The 15809-nt window shown below is 48.3% G+C and overlaps 1 long non-coding RNA gene across 1 annotated transcript in view; it reads right to left on the bottom strand.

Annotated features, from left to right (window-relative positions):
* LOC142774424 (uncharacterized) overlaps positions 1-15809 on the bottom strand; it is a 55469-nt gene that overhangs the window by 391 nt on the left and 39269 nt on the right. The gene's annotated exons all lie outside the window — the stretch shown is intronic.

Here is a 15809-nt window from a genome sequence, read left to right as displayed (position 1 = left end):
TGCTTTGTGCCCTGATGTTGATGCCTCATGTCCTCAAGTGAGTATCAACTGACCCAAGAAAGAGCAATTTTGGTGTAAAAGAACAATACCAATGCAACTACGTTACATATAAAGCAGCTTGATTGCGGCCATTGTCGGTTGTTTTGGTCGAGATTGTATCCGAGGGCTGTTTTCATGGATATGTCCTAGTTAAAACAAGACAAGTGCTGGTTGTAGCTCACTTCGATTTGAAAGTGTGCTTTAAGCCTGGTTACGATCGGGCATAGCCCATTTGTCAAAAACTTTTTAAATGTTATAGAAACGTTTTTTATGTTCTTCACGTTCCTATGACATTTGTGTCTGTTTCGGTTTCTCATTTTGGTTCTTTTAGAAAAGAAACATCGCATATGTTCTCATTTTTGCAGTTGCGGCACACTTTTTCTTTGTGCGCTTCTGAAAACACTGATCACGTGGCTAAAATGTGCCAGCTATCACGTCCACCTTATAGTATGAAACGGAGGCCCACAGTGCGTTTGAAAACCTGACTGAGATTGCGTAAGAGCTTCCTGTGAAGAGAATGAGCTGATTGGTAAGGTTTTTATGGTGAAGCATTAAAATGACGCAGGTTAAATCGCGTGTATCGCGCGTACAACACCTCAACCACCAGTGAGACACAGCTCGCCACTAGTAAAGCAGCGTGCTGCATAAATAAACCATTCAACTCAAATTGGAAAGTCCTGGATGCACTATGATACCTGCATTTAGCGGCATTTGGCGGTATCAATATGCCCTCTTGAATGGCGAGAAAAAATCTTCTCAGAGGTCGATATGCTGGCAGGAACTTGCGGACTCGCAAACCACTGACAAGTATCTTGAAGTGCTGTCTGAACTCGCGGACGTCCGGAAACCTCTCGCGTAGATCGCAGGGTTCTTCGAGCATCGCGTAACACACTCTGTCGTGTCGCAAAGCGCAGGCGAGGCAGTCGGGAAATCTGAAGGTCTTCAGTTTCTCAGGACCATGGCTCTGATATGCAGCTCGAAGTTTGCGCAATAACGGCCCCTGTGTAATGAATTGTTCGTCAATGATGAGCTGTTGGTGGATTGCCGAATCTACGGTGGCACAAGGTGCCATCTCACCTCTGTCCAGGGCGTTTTCTAGCTTCTCCAGCGTGTCAATACTCTCCGCAGGGCGTCTCAGGGTCACGATTGAAGTCAGCTCACTGCGAAGGTAAGCTGAAAGCGGCAGTATGAACACAAACCACAGTCCGATCAACGCTCTGGAAAAGAACCCGCAGCGCCTTTTTCGAATTACAGGCTCGGTAGCTGAAGTTGCGAGTACGGCGGCCAGAAGGAGTGTTAAGGTGTCAGTGGTGCCGCGAACACTGGGATGCCGTCCTTCCGTAACTAGTACTTGCGTTAAGGTGACCAGAAGAAGGATCGTTATTGTCGCTACCGCCAGTCTCCAGCACTCGCGGCCGACCTCCGAGACCGCGACGGTTCTGTGGGCGCTCTTGCGAGAGAAGAACGTCTCGTGGTCGATGACAATGAAAGGAATGTCAAAAACCAAGACGTCGACATTGTAAAGTAAGGCAATGACGTAGGCTACGTCCCACTTGTGAGAGATCGTCCCAAACAGCATTTCTCTTCCCGAGGTCAACTTGACAAAGTCTATAGAAACATTGCAGTTCTTTTTTAGAAGTTCAAAAATATCCCACGCTAACGGATGGTAGCAAGAGTCTTGGTTGTGTCCGTAAAAGTAGCCCTTGAGGCAAGCTACTGTCAGTTTTAGGCCGCTAAGACTCTTCAGTTGCACTGGGTGGTTTTTAGTACCTTGGTGCGAACCACTCCGTCCATGATTAGCCACCGCGGCCGATGAAGTGGGCCACAGAACTTCGCGTAATGGGGTGCCATTCAAGGAAACCAGACTGATTGATGGCATGGTGAGAGCCGCGGCCAGGAATCTAGATCGTGCGATATTGTCTCCAAGTGGGGTCGTAGGAACAACCAGGACACGCAAAAACTTCTAAGCTCCGCCGCGCTCACGAGCTTCGGCGCGTCTTCGAAAGATGTGCTTAGATCGGCGCTAATCAACACGGGCTTTTTGCGTTCTTGAATGGTTTTGATCACGTGCGAGAAAAGCCGGCTGCGCGGGACTCGCCACGTTGTTACCGTTTTGCCGATCAGTCGAGCGAATAGCACGTGTGCCTCGTTCCACGGCTTTTTCTCAAGGGATACGAGGATGACGTCCACATCTTTTGTTGATAGCGCTGAAAGACCTAATGGCTGCTGCTCTTCGAACGAATCTCCAATGGCATCTGCTGCAAAACTAATTAAATGAATCAGTGTGATTGTACCACGCACCACTGAACGCAATTCCACAGTTGCCATATTGATAGTTTACAGCCGCAGCTGTGTATGCCTGCGTTAATTATGCGTCGGTTTTAAAATATTAAGCGACACAACAGATATTTTCCACACCTCACTTGACGGCTTTCAATGGTCTCTTGTTCGTCAGCATTCGATTGTGCTGGTGATGCTAGCCGCAACCTGCAACAGTACGTTTCGGACTGATGCTGCCAAAGTACCGCATTCGTCACAAACGAGGCTGTCTTCTGTTCGGATCCCTTGACGCAGAGAAGGTAAGTGCGCGATCGTTAAACTTTGTTCCATTTCATTCATTCTCTGACTGCGCCTGCAAGGAACGCGGCAGCGCTGAATCGTCATCTTTTCTAGCTTTCAAAATAGTGCGGCCGTCTATAGGTCACACAAGTAAGAAAGACATTTTGATGACACCGAAGAGATGGAGTTGTTGTTTGCATAAAGGTGTACCAATAGGAAGTAATATAGCATTTTTTTTGCATGACGATGACCAAAAGGCTACGTCACCGTCCAATCTATATTGTGACGACGCGGGATCGACGGGCACACGAAGAACCACAAACAAATACGCTTTATTGATTGCAGGCCAAAAGTGTAACGTCTTCTTTTTCTCTGCGCCCCGCCACAGACACTTGCGCCGCTTCGTTTCGCTGCCACTGGCCCATGCGCGCACCAAAACTAAATGCGAAGCATTTCTTAGCGAACTTCGGCGACTTTTAGCATATCTATCTATCTATCTATCTATCTATCTATCTATCTATCTATCTATCTATCTATCTATCTATCTATCTATCTATCTATCTATCTATCTATCTATCTATCTATCTATCTATCTAGCCGCCTAGGACGCTTAGCTCTCCTGACCGTTTCGACAATGGAATCTATACCAAAACGTTTATGGCATAACATGACTTTATTACGAGCATAGGTAACTAGTTATAACATGAAAATTCTAACATGTATGTCACGAGTGTCATGTTTTACGTTTAATAGTCTTGCAGCTCTTGCGGTGGTTTTGTTGACATATTATATTACAAAACTGGTATGGTATGACATGACTGCATGGCGAACAAATGAGGCAGGCCCTAACGCAGAAATAATGATATGCATTTCATGTAAGTCATGACTACATACCATACGATCATGATGTGCTCGCGGTCGTTTCACTAGCTTCACATATACCAAATTTGGTATTGCGTGACTTGAATGGATCACGAAGTTATATGACTGGTGCAAACTCGGTAATCACGACATGCGTGTCATCTAAGAACATGACTACATGCCACGCTCATGATGCGCTCGCGGCCATTTCGCTAGCTCCGCATATACCAAATTTGGCATTACATGAGGCGAATGGATGACGAAGGTAAATGACACGTTCAAACATGGTAATCCTCGCAAGCGCGTCATGCAAACCATGACTACATGCTACGCTCATGATGCGCTCATGGCTGTTTTGCTAGCTTCTTATATACCACATTTGGTATTACGTGACGTGAATGGAGAGCGTAGACAAATAACTGGTGCAAACATAATAGTCATGACATGCGTATCATGTAAGCACATGACTGCATACCACGCTCGTGATGCGCAAGCGGCTGTTTCGCCAGCTTCTCATTTACCAAAATGGGTATTTCATGAAGTGAATTGACGACAAAGGTAATTGACACGTCTGAACATGATAATCATTGCATGCGTGTCATTTAAAACATGACAACATGCTCGACTCATAGTGTGCCCGAGGCCGTTTTGCTAGCTTCACATATACCAAATTTGGCGTTACATGGTCTGAATGGGCGACAAAGGTAAATGACACCACCAGACAATCATGGTATGCGTGTCATGTAAAACATAACTACATGCTAGGCTTATAGTGCGCTCGCGGCCGTTTCGCGAGCTTGACATGTGCCAAATTCGGTATTACGTGACGTGAATGGACGACAAACACAAATGCCAGGCGCAAACACTGTAATCATGAAATTGAAGTCAAGTACAGCATAATTTACATGCCTACCACTGCTGGTGCTGGTATTGCAAACATTAGTGGTGCCGTCATTAAGCGACTATAAGCAACATTATTCCATCTTGTCCAGATACCTGAGTGCGCATAAAGTTTCTACTTGTGTTTATAGTGTACTACGTCCATAGGCCTCGTAGCAATGTGGTGATTCCAAAGTGAAATATAAACCTTTCTCATTCGTGCTTCGCATATCATTGACTCCCACTGTACGTGAGATCTGCCAATTTTTTCTCATTAAAAAACATTACCCTGGTGTTAAACGTTCGGGAATCATGGTAAGACCAAAACTGCGCCATTAGTCACTGAACGTAGCTTCATTACAAGGACGTGGACAATTTCTGGCAAATCTCTGTGGTGTTTCGAACACAGAATGCCATCCGGAACAACCTCGTGGTTGACATCACTGGTGCATTGCGGAACCATGTAGAGTCCGAAGGGTCTTCGCAACAGCTTTTCGGAGAGCCCACGCCGACGAATAGGTGTCCAAACCCACAATTTCTCGCCCAATTTGTATAAGACGAGTCTGTGCCGGAGGTTGCAATGTTTGGCATCGTCGTCTTGTTGGTCGGTGATTCACAACCTGGCAAGTTGTCTGGCTTCTGCTCGCTGGGTAAACTATTCGACGTCCATCTAATTGCCATGATTTTCGTGGGAGAGCATCGCGTCTAACGTTGTAATAACTTCATGTCCGCAAACAAGACTGAAGGGTGTCTTACGAGTGGTCCCCTGACAAGCCGTGTTGTATGCCAATGCGATGTAGGACCAATTGTCGTACCAGTTCTCGTGCTCTACATCTACGTACATCTGCGTGCTCTACATCATGTCAGCCAGGGTCTTGTTGAGACATTCGGTGAACCCGTACGTCTGTGGATTGTATGTCATTTTCTTCCTGTGAGCTTTGTCATTTAGTCGAAAAACGATGTCCAAGAGCTCGGCCATGAACGCAGCACCCCTGTCGGTGATGACTATTGCGGAAGCAGCGTGTCTAAAGCGATGCGGCTTCGATGAAAAATTGCACCACTTCAGCTGCCAATGCCCGCAGAAGAGCTCCTGTCTTCGCGTAATATCCGCCCTTTTCCAGTAACAGACTGTGAGAAGGGACTCAGAAAATTCATGGCCAATTTGTGCGAATGGTGTCGTCGCACTCAGACAGGCTGCAGCAGGCTGGCTGGTTTGATGGATGGTGGCTTCTTACTCTGGCAATATAGAAATGCCTGCCCGTAAGTTTTGACAACCCCGACAAGACTTGGCCAGTAATAGTTTCGCCTAATCTTCGCGAATGCTCTTGTGTAGCGCAATTGACCAGCGGTAGGTTTGTCGTGGCAGGCTTGCAGTACCTCACGCCGAAGCGAAGAAGGGATGACGAGCAAGTAGCTGCAGCTGGCGGGTGAAAAGTTGTTCTTGTAAAGGATGTCGTTCCGCAAGCAGTGCGACGCCAGCCCTCTCGCAAATAAATGCGGTCAGCTTATTCGTTCGTCCATCAAGGTAATTTATGAGTGGTAGCCGGTCAGCGTCGTCCCGCTGTTGTTAAGAAAAAGCAGCCGTGTCCACAATTGCTTGCTTGCTTGCTCGATCCTATGTACTTTGGCTCGTACTAATTATGGGGGATTGATCATAAACCGGCGGTTATTGTAACGAGGAAAATGAAGTTTTAAATTATGAGAAAAATAATATGTGAGTCATCTAGGGAATATAAGAGTGGATAATCATAAGATGCATTATGAATAAAGTAGGAAATTAAGTAATAATTGAAAGAATAAAAGCATGGTTTTTCAAAGAACTAAAAATTCATCAGTAAAAAAAACGATAAAAGAAAGAAAACTCAACAAGCAAGTTTTTTTCTCTCTGAGAAATTCACGAACTGCTCTGCAGGCGCTCCTGTTGCTGTAGCCAAAAAAGCCCCCCTCCCCACTCCCGAAAAAAAAGATATTTTCAGAATTCAAGCTAATATTAAAATTTCTGGATATAGTTTCTAAATGTTTCTTCCTGTGGCATGTGAAACGTCGGAAATTAAGAAAAAAAGTAATCGATGTTTTCTGGCTCTTGACAATAAAAGCAAAGGGGAGATGACACCTGACAGGACTCGTATAAATATAAATTAGGAGGTGTCAGTCGGCATCGAAATTTTGTGATACACACTTTCAATTTCCAAGAGGGGCACTATTTATTATACCGAGCAAAAGAAAGATGACCGCAATCTTGAACTGGTAATCTAATTTTCAAAAAATCCTGAAGTGAAAACTTTTTGCGAAATCGAGATTCAGTGATAAAACTGGTATCAAGTACAATGCACAATACAGGACCATATAGGGCCCACCAAGCTAGAAAGTCAGCTATTTCATTTATATATATGCCTTCATGACCTGGCACCCACACCAACTGTACTGTACTTAAGTGTTTTGAGATTAAAGAAGCAAAAACATTCCAAGGGTAATACTCGAAGGCAGAAGCTGAGGCTATGGATCTACATACGGAAAGTGAATCTGTAACAATAGCAAGTGCCGAACGATTGATTGAAAATTTTTCGAGGGCCAAATTAAATGCTGAAAGCTTCGCTTCAAATATGTGAGTGTATTCTGGAAGACGTACTCAGAATGAACAAGACAATGTCTCTGAGAAGATGCCTACCCTCGCTTTCTCTTCACACATGTATTTATCCGTAGCAATAACATTAACAATTCTCCATTAAAATAAATAGTTTTTGAATAATCCTTTTATATATCTGTTAGGTAGAAGCTTGGCATTAGAGGGGAATATATTGCTACGTGCCAGTGCATGATAACGAAGAAGAAAAGCATATAGACTGGCGCGAGCGAATCTCTTTGGCTGGCGCTGCTCGCTTTACCGGCTAAAAATAAATCTGTGACTACCCCTCCGAGTCGGTCTCCTTCTCGTAATATATTTGGTGGAGTTTTGCGATCCCCGTCCTCGCCACGAAACTTCGAAGCGGGCGCTCCCTTGCGACATTCAACATGGCCACTCAAGACTCGGCTACATCCTCCCCGGTCGCCCGCCCTTTTTCCCGGCCTGTCAACCCAACTCCCACAACAACTTTCGTGACGCTTCCTTCCCTCAAAGACCCTGGCGTGTTCTCGGGCTGCGAGAGTTCCGACGTCTACAAGTGCCTACGCCTCTACGAACGCGTCGGCGCCACTTACAGGTGGAATCACACACTGGTGTTCGTAAACGTCATATTTTATCTCGACCGAACCCCTCGTGTTTAGTTCGACAACCACGAGCATGATATTACGAGCCGGGAAAGCTTCAAGAAAAAGATCCGTGAGCTTTTTGGCAACCCCTTTAGCCGTCGTGAAGCTGCGAAGAATGAGTTGCCGACTCGCGCACAATCTTTGACGGAGTCCTACAGCAGTTACATTCAGGCTATCTTCTCACTATGCCGCAAGCTGACGAAAGCATATCGGAGCCCGACAAAGTTGCGCATATTGTAAAGGGTATCGCCGACGATGTGTTCAACTTGTTGGTATTCAACAATGTGTCATCTGTAGATGCAATTATTCAAAAATGCCGCTGCTTCCAACAAGCTAAAAGCAGGCGCATCTCACATTAGTTCCAGTGCCTTCCGAACTCCACTGCGACGTCCTCGTGTCTGGACACATATAATCCACCAGACACCTGCGACAACTTGACGCGACTCGTCAGGCGAAAAATTGCAGCGGCTGCTACAGCTAATGTAAGACCAACGTCCCCGGATCCCTCTCCTCCAATTACGTTGCCCCTCATTCAAGCAGTCGTCTGGCAGGAAATCGCCAGCTTGGGAATTCACTCTTTCACCTCCTCCCCGCACCGACATCCAGCCCCACTACACGCCTGCACGCCCCTTCCCAACCGGCTCTCCCTCAACATTCCGTTACCCGTCCGCATGGCGAACACATGATGACAAGCCGATCTGCTTCTCGTGTCACTGAATCAGGCACATTTCTCGCCATTGCAGAAGTCGCTGGGGCCCTCCTGCACAAGCCTCCTCCGTCACTTCTATGCACGTCCTGTCTATCGCCATGAGACCAGCCGCGACTATTTTGCCCAAGAACTTGCTACTGAACACCGCTACTCCCGCTCTCCATTCCCCCAACGTCGCCCGTCTTGTTCTCCACTGCCAGGCCGACCATCTTCCCCTGCCTTCCCACGAGTTTCTTCGACGGAAAACTAAATGTTGCAGCCCCAGGAGGGGGCGCTGCATCACTCGTACTGACAGAAAATCCTCTCCTGACGATACGGACAAAACATAACCTTATAGACGTACAAGTAGACGCCGTGCATGTCACTGCTCTTGTCGACACTGGCACACAACTTTCCGTGATAAGTGATTTTCGCCGCAAGCTCAAGAAGGTTCTCACACCTGCGACCACTCAGTTCGTCTTTGTTGCGGATGGTGGAATAGCATCTATCGTTGGAATGTGCTCCGCTCGTGTAAGCATTGCGGATTGACACCCAGTTGTTCTCTTCACCGTCCTTGATAAATGCCCCCACGACGTAATCTTAGGCCTCGACTTCCTGTCCGCGCATTCTGCCCTCATAGACTGCTCGACCAGTATGCTCCGTCTACACTTGCCCGCAACAGAACCTCTTGCACAACAGTGGAGTCACCTCTGCACAACGGGACATGCCCTCCTCCTTCCACAGACACTGACCTACGTAGAACTCGTCTCAATACCACCAGTTACCGACGGTGACTATGTTCTGACCCCTATCGCCGATGTCCTCATAAACCGTTGCATTAATTTACCGCACTCTATTCTGTCCGTCGCAGGAAATTCCACGTGTCTCCAACTTGTCAACTTTAGCTTGACACCTCAAGTGCTGCCACAAGGAATCTCTTCGGTGTTGCTCTGCACCTTAGAAGACAATGCGGTAGATGTTTTCACGATGGCCGCTCCTTCTGACCCGCACACTCAACATCAATCTGACACTTGCTCCTACAGTGCTATTATGAAGATGATCGCTTCCAACTTAACGCCGCTGCAGACTGACGAGCTCCACCGGGTTCTGCTGTCCTACATCGATGATTTTGACCCCATTGACCGTCTGTTGGGGAAAGCTACTGGTATGACTCACCACATAAACACTAGTAAAGCATCCTATTCATAGGCGTCCATACCAGGTGTCAGTGGCCGAACGTCACATTATCCAAAGTGAGGTCGACAAACTGCTCGCCTAGGACATCATTGAGCCATCTTCCAGTCCTTGGGCTTCTCCTGTAGTGCTAGTCCGCAACAAAGACGGTGCATATCATTTCTGCGTTGGTTATTGACACCTCAACAAAATTACAAAAAACGACGTGTACCCTCTGCAACGAATAGATGATGCGCTTGAGTGCCTTATGGTTCCCACTATTTTTCCTCCATAGATCTTCGCGCCCGCTACTGGCAAATAGAGGTAGATGAAATGGATCGTAAAAAGACAGCATTCATCACCCCGATGGCCCATATCAGTTCAAGGTAATGCCCTTCGGCCTTTGTAACGCTCCAGCCACCTTCGAACGAATGATGGACTCCCTGCTCAGAGGATTCAAATGGTCCACCTGTTTGTGCTACTTGGACGACGTCATCGTCTTTTGACCAACATTTGAAACTCATATCGAACACCTATCAGCCATCTCAGGCATCTTCCGTCTCACTGGTCTGCAGCTCGACTCGTCAAAATGTCACTTTGGACGCCATGAAATTACCGTACTTGGCCATTAATTAGACGCCAACGGTGTACAACCAGACCCGGCAAAAATCAGCGCCGCCAAAAACTTTCCTGTACCACAACTGCGAAGGATTTACGCAGCTTTATAGGACTATGTTCTTACTTCCGACGCTTCGTGAAAACTTTTGCGCATATAGCGACGCCGCTTACGCAGCTCCTCAAGAAAGACGTCCCGTTTTCATGGGGTTCCGAAGAGGATTCTGCGTTCTCGACTCCCATCGATCTATTCACTACTCCTCCGATTCTGGCACACTTCAACACTGCTGCCCCTACGGAAATCCGTACAGATGCAAGTGGACATGGCATTGGTGCAGTGCTGGCTCAGACACAACATGGCCATTATAGCGTTATTGCATATGCCAGCCACCTACTATCCGCACCTGAGCGTAGCTATTCGATCACAGAGCGTGAGTGCTTGGCTCTTGTATGGGTGATGGCGAAATTCCGACCTCATCTATACGGACGCCCATTTTCAGTAGTTGCCGACCACCATGCGCTCTTCTGGCTCAACTCTCTGAAAGATCCATCAGGCCACCTTGGTCGCCCTGCTTTGCGCCTGTAAGAGTTTTCATATTCGGTGGTCTACAAATCGGGCCATCTACACCATGATGCGATTGCCTCTCGCGGTACCCTGTTGACGATCCTGCTGACACTGACGAGCCCACGGAGAATTATATCTTGTCAGTGTCCGAATTCCTTAACATCGGGGAAGAACAGAAGCGCGATCCAATGCTGCTTGACATCATCAGCCACACGGAATCCTCCCCAAATGATGCCTCCGTCCGCTACTTTGTCATTCAAAAAGGTGTGCTATATCGCCGCAATTTCCGACGAGACGGGCCTGACCTTCTCATTGTTGTGCTTAAGCATTTGTGCCGCTGTGTTCTCTCCGAATTTCACGACGCTCCCACGGCATGTCCCCTTGGCCTATCCCGCACGTACGAGCGCGTCCGGCGCCGTTTCTTTTGGCCAGGCCTTGCTCGCTCGGTACGCCGATACGTCGCTACGTGTGACCTATGCCAACGCCGTAAACTAAGAAAAGGGGTCTTTCAATTGGCTTATGCATAGCACCTCTACTCAGTGATCTATTGGCGAAAATGGGCAAAAAACTGCAGGAAAAGTTAGAAGGCTTGCATGTCGTCAAGTATTCAGATACGTGGATGATTTCTTGGTTCTTCTAAATTGTAATTCTTATATTTTCCACTCGGTAGCGACTCAAACGATAGCTGTGTTCGAAGACTGTTAGCCTCTTTTGTTGACACATGAAATGCCCGAGAATGACAAGTTACGCTTTTTGAATATAAAACTGGTTTTTAGCTCACAGCACATCTGTTAGTGTTATATGAACCACGTGCGCAGAAACCTCTACTTCCCTTTTCCTTCACTCACAGCAAGTTAGCTATGCGAGGCATAGCACGAACCTGTCTTGAGAATGCCTTAAATGGTTCGTGCGCCCACAATAGTGTCACGGCTAAAGGCTGGGCAAGAAGACAAAGGACGATGAAGTGATGAGCGTGGACAGCACCCACGGTTCCTCCGAGGAAGAAGAAGTCGAAGCGGCTGCTCTTTTGTTCTGTTAATACAGACCTCGTTATTTCTGGTCGCACCGTCGTCCTGTATTCTGTTATTTTCACCTAGCAACATTGGTGGAGGCGCTGGACTTCTCTAACTGATGCTTGGGTCACCTCCGCGCCCTAGCACATCGAGTGCACGACTGCAATCTGTTCCTGCAGTGGATACTCCTGTCCACCCCTACAGTCGCCGACAGCGAGGCCTTAGTCCCGAGGCGATCCCGCTCGAACTTCTCCAGCAACACACCGTACCGGGATAAATGGCTACCGGCGGGCTTTCACAGCTTACTGTTGATCAGCCTCTAATTCCTGAGACCTTCCACGGTGAGGTTTATGAAGACGTCAAGGACTGGTTAGCCCCAGTATGAGCGAGTCGCCAAAGCCAACCGCTGGTCCACTGAGCAAAAGCTATCGCGCATCTACTTTGCTTTGGCAGACAGCGCTCGTACATGGTACGAGAACCACGAGTCAACGCTGTCTTCGCGGGAGGAATTTCGGCAGCAAATTCTCGGGACATTCGCAAACACCGACAGCCATGATTCTGCTTTGCAGCTCATCGAGGCACGCACACAGAAACCAAATGAAAGCGTTGCCATGTTTGCGGAAGACATGACCCCCCTATTTCAGCGGGCCGACCCCGAGATGCCTGGAGGTAAAAAACTCCGACATTTGATGAGGGGCGTCAAGGAAGAGCTGTTTGCCGGTCTCCTACGCAACACAACTACAAGCGTAGCCGAATTGGTCAAAGAGGCTACAACAATCGAGCGAGCACTGCAGCAACGGCTCCGATACCATGACCAACCAATCAAAACATCTCCCAGTCTCTCTACTTTGAGTGCCGGTAGTGAGTGTTCTCTGCGCGAACTCATTCGTGAGGTAGTTCGGGAGGAGATCCGAAACCTCCTTCTGACTCCGCAAGAAAATACCATGGCTTGCGTTGCAGAAGTTGTGCGGCAAGAACTCCGCCAGGCATATTCGTCGTCCGAATCGCCCTCAGACCAGCGGTCTGTGAGTTACGCATCAGCTGTCCGTCGACACACTCCAATGTCCTACAACTCGTCACCACTGGCTTATCGTGACGTGAGCCAAGGGCCTTACAACGAGCCGTGGGCCCCAGCTCCCAATCTACCGCAGCCGTATCCACAGTCCAACGTGCCTATGCAAACGGCGCCAATGTACACTCCGCCGACATCTGCATCTTGGTCGCAAGGTATGCCCACCAGTCGACAATTCATCCGTAAGACGGACTTGTGGCGCACCGTCGACCGTCGACCACTTTGCTTTCATTGCGGAGAAGCTGGCCATATTTTCCGCAATTGCCCGTACCGTGACCGTTGTCATCATAACTTTCTACAAACCTCCCCTCGTGCCTATTTCGATAACCACCGTGACAGCAGTGCAGGCCCGCAAGCAAAGCAACCCGAAGTGCCCTATCGTCAACCCCGCTCTCATTCACCTGCACCGAACTCACCGCCGCAGCGCAGTTACTCCGAGGTGGTCCGGGGCAGATCTCCTAACCCTCGTCGGGGAAACTAACAGCTGCGACCTTTGGGGGAACGTTGCCGCCCGTCGAGATGCTATCACACCCCTAACATCTTCTCTACTACGTGGTACGACGAATGATACCATGGGTCGTATGACGCACGATACCAAGGACGATACGACGTCACCGACATCAACTGAAATCGTAAGCGCCAATCTAGACATTTGTATAGACGGACGCCCAATAACAGCACTGGTAGATACTGGTGCGGACTTCTCTATTATCAGCCGTAAACTCGCCGACTGCCTAAAGAAAGTAAGAACAATATGGACGGGACCAAACATTAGAACCGCAGGGGGTCAATTGGTGACGCCGACAGGCAAATGTACAGCTCGAATTAATATCAGCAGTTCAGATTTCGTCGCTACTTTCGTAATTTTACCGGAGTGCTGCAAAGCCTGATCTTGGGTATGGACTTCTTGCGTGAATACGGTGCCATTATCAACATTCCTGAGAGATCGGTTACGTTTTGGACGGCCCCAGATCAAGTTTTGGATGTGCCCTGTACAGAACAGCGACGTCAGCCTTTGCGTGTCTTCGAAGACGACGTGACCATCCTACCGGGGTCGAGTGCACTCGTGGCTGTGACATGTGACACGTCGAGCGATTCTGAAAACATCGCCGAGCAAATTCCAACACTTCTATTCAGCCATGGTTTATCTATCGCAAGAGGCGTCGTAAGCATAAAATGCGGACACAAGCACGTCCTTGTTACGAACTTCAGCTCTGAACGCCGACATCTAACGAGGGGCATGGCAGTCGCGTACGTGGAAGAGCTTGCCGAGATGACAGACTGCCTAACTTTTGAAAAAGATAATTCAACTGATCTGACCCCTGCACCTATATCTGTTGATATTGGCCCAAGTTTGCTGCCGGCGCAGAAGCAAAGTATCATGCTGCTTATTAACAAGTTTGAAGATTGTTTCTCTTCGATTTCCAGGGTCCGTCAAACGCCGCTGACGAAACATCGAATTATAACGGACGACATGACCAGACCCATCAGGCAAAACCCGTACCGGGTAGCTCCGCGAGAACTTGAAGCCATCGAAAAGCAGGTGCGACAGATGCTTGAAGACGAAGTTATTCAGCCCTCGAAAAGCCCTTGGGCTTCGCCGGTTGTGTTAGTGAAGAAAAAAGACGGCACCTTACGTTTCTGCGTCGATTACCGCAACCTGAATCAGGTGACAAAAAAGACGTCTACCCACTTCCACGTATCGACGATTCACTCGATCGACTACGGCACGCGCGTTATTTCTTGTCGATGGATCTAAGGAGTGGGTATTGGCAGACAGAAGTCGATGAAAGAGACCGGGAGAAAACAGCTTTCGTGACACCTGATGGCCTTTTTGAATTTAAGGTACTTCCATTTGGCTTGTTCTCAGCACCGGCAACGTTTCAGCGGCTAATGGACACCGTACTATCAGGCCTCAAGTGGCAGACGTGCTTAGTGTATTTAGATGAAGTCATCGTATTTTCTGCCACATTCGACGAACACGTCAGGCGACTGCACTCAGTATTTCAAGCTATCCGTTCCGCCGGACTAACACTTAAGCCGGAAAAATGCCATTTGGGCTTCGAAGACGTTCTGTTCCTGGGGCATCTTGTCAGTAGTGAAGGTGTGCGGCCTAACCCTGAAAAAATAGCTGCCGTTACGAATTTTCCAGCGCCAACTGACAAAAAGGCGGTCAGACGGTTTTTGGGACTGCGTGCTTACTACCGACGCTTCATTGAGAACTTCTCGCGCATTGCCTCGCCGTCGACTCGCCTTACCAGAGAAGACGTCGCATTCGTACGGAATGAAGAGCAGCAAAAATCATTCGACGAGCTGCGGCAACGCCTTCAGAAGCCACCAGTCCTCGCCCACTTTGATTATGACGCACCGACAACCGTGCACACCGACGCTAGCAATGTCGGCTTAGTAGCTGTACTCGTGCAGTTACAGGATGGCGCCGGACGAGTAATTGTTTACGCGAGCAGAACTCTTTCACGTGCGGAAGAAAATTATTCCACTACGGAAAAAGAGTGCCTTGCGGTGGTGTGGGCGGTTATAAAATTCCGCCCTTACCTGTATGGTCGTCCTTTTAATGTTGTCAACGACCATCACTCCCTCTGCTGGCTGACGAATTCAAGAGACCCTTTAGGACGGTTGGCGCGCTGTAGCCTGAAGCTTCAAGAATTGGACATGACGGTGGTCTACAGATTGGGGAAGCGACATTCAGACGCTGATTGCCTTTCTCGTGCGCCATACGAACCTGCAACGGCAGAAGATGACGATACAGCCTTTGTCGGAGTTGTAAATACGGCAACTGTCGCACAGCTGCAACGAGACGACCCCGAACTAGAACCCATAATACGTTTTTTAGAGGGTCGCACTTCAACTGTACCTAGACTGTTTGCGAGAGGGCTTTCGTCATTTTGCTTGCGCAACGACGTCCTGTATGAGATAAACTTCACGCCACGCGGAAACGACTACTTACTCGTCGTCCCAACATCTCTAAGGAGCGAAGTATTACAGGCATGCCACGATGAACCAACATCCGGCCACCTGGGTTACACGCGTACGTTGTGCAGAGTGAGGCAGAAATACTACTGGCCAAGACTGACGGCG

This window comes from Rhipicephalus microplus, chromosome 10 (genome assembly GCF_043290135.1).
Source record: "Rhipicephalus microplus isolate Deutch F79 chromosome 10, USDA_Rmic, whole genome shotgun sequence".
Taxonomy (NCBI): Eukaryota; Metazoa; Arthropoda; class Arachnida; order Ixodida; family Ixodidae; genus Rhipicephalus; species Rhipicephalus microplus.
This window is presented reverse-complemented; position numbering and strand designations above follow the sequence as displayed.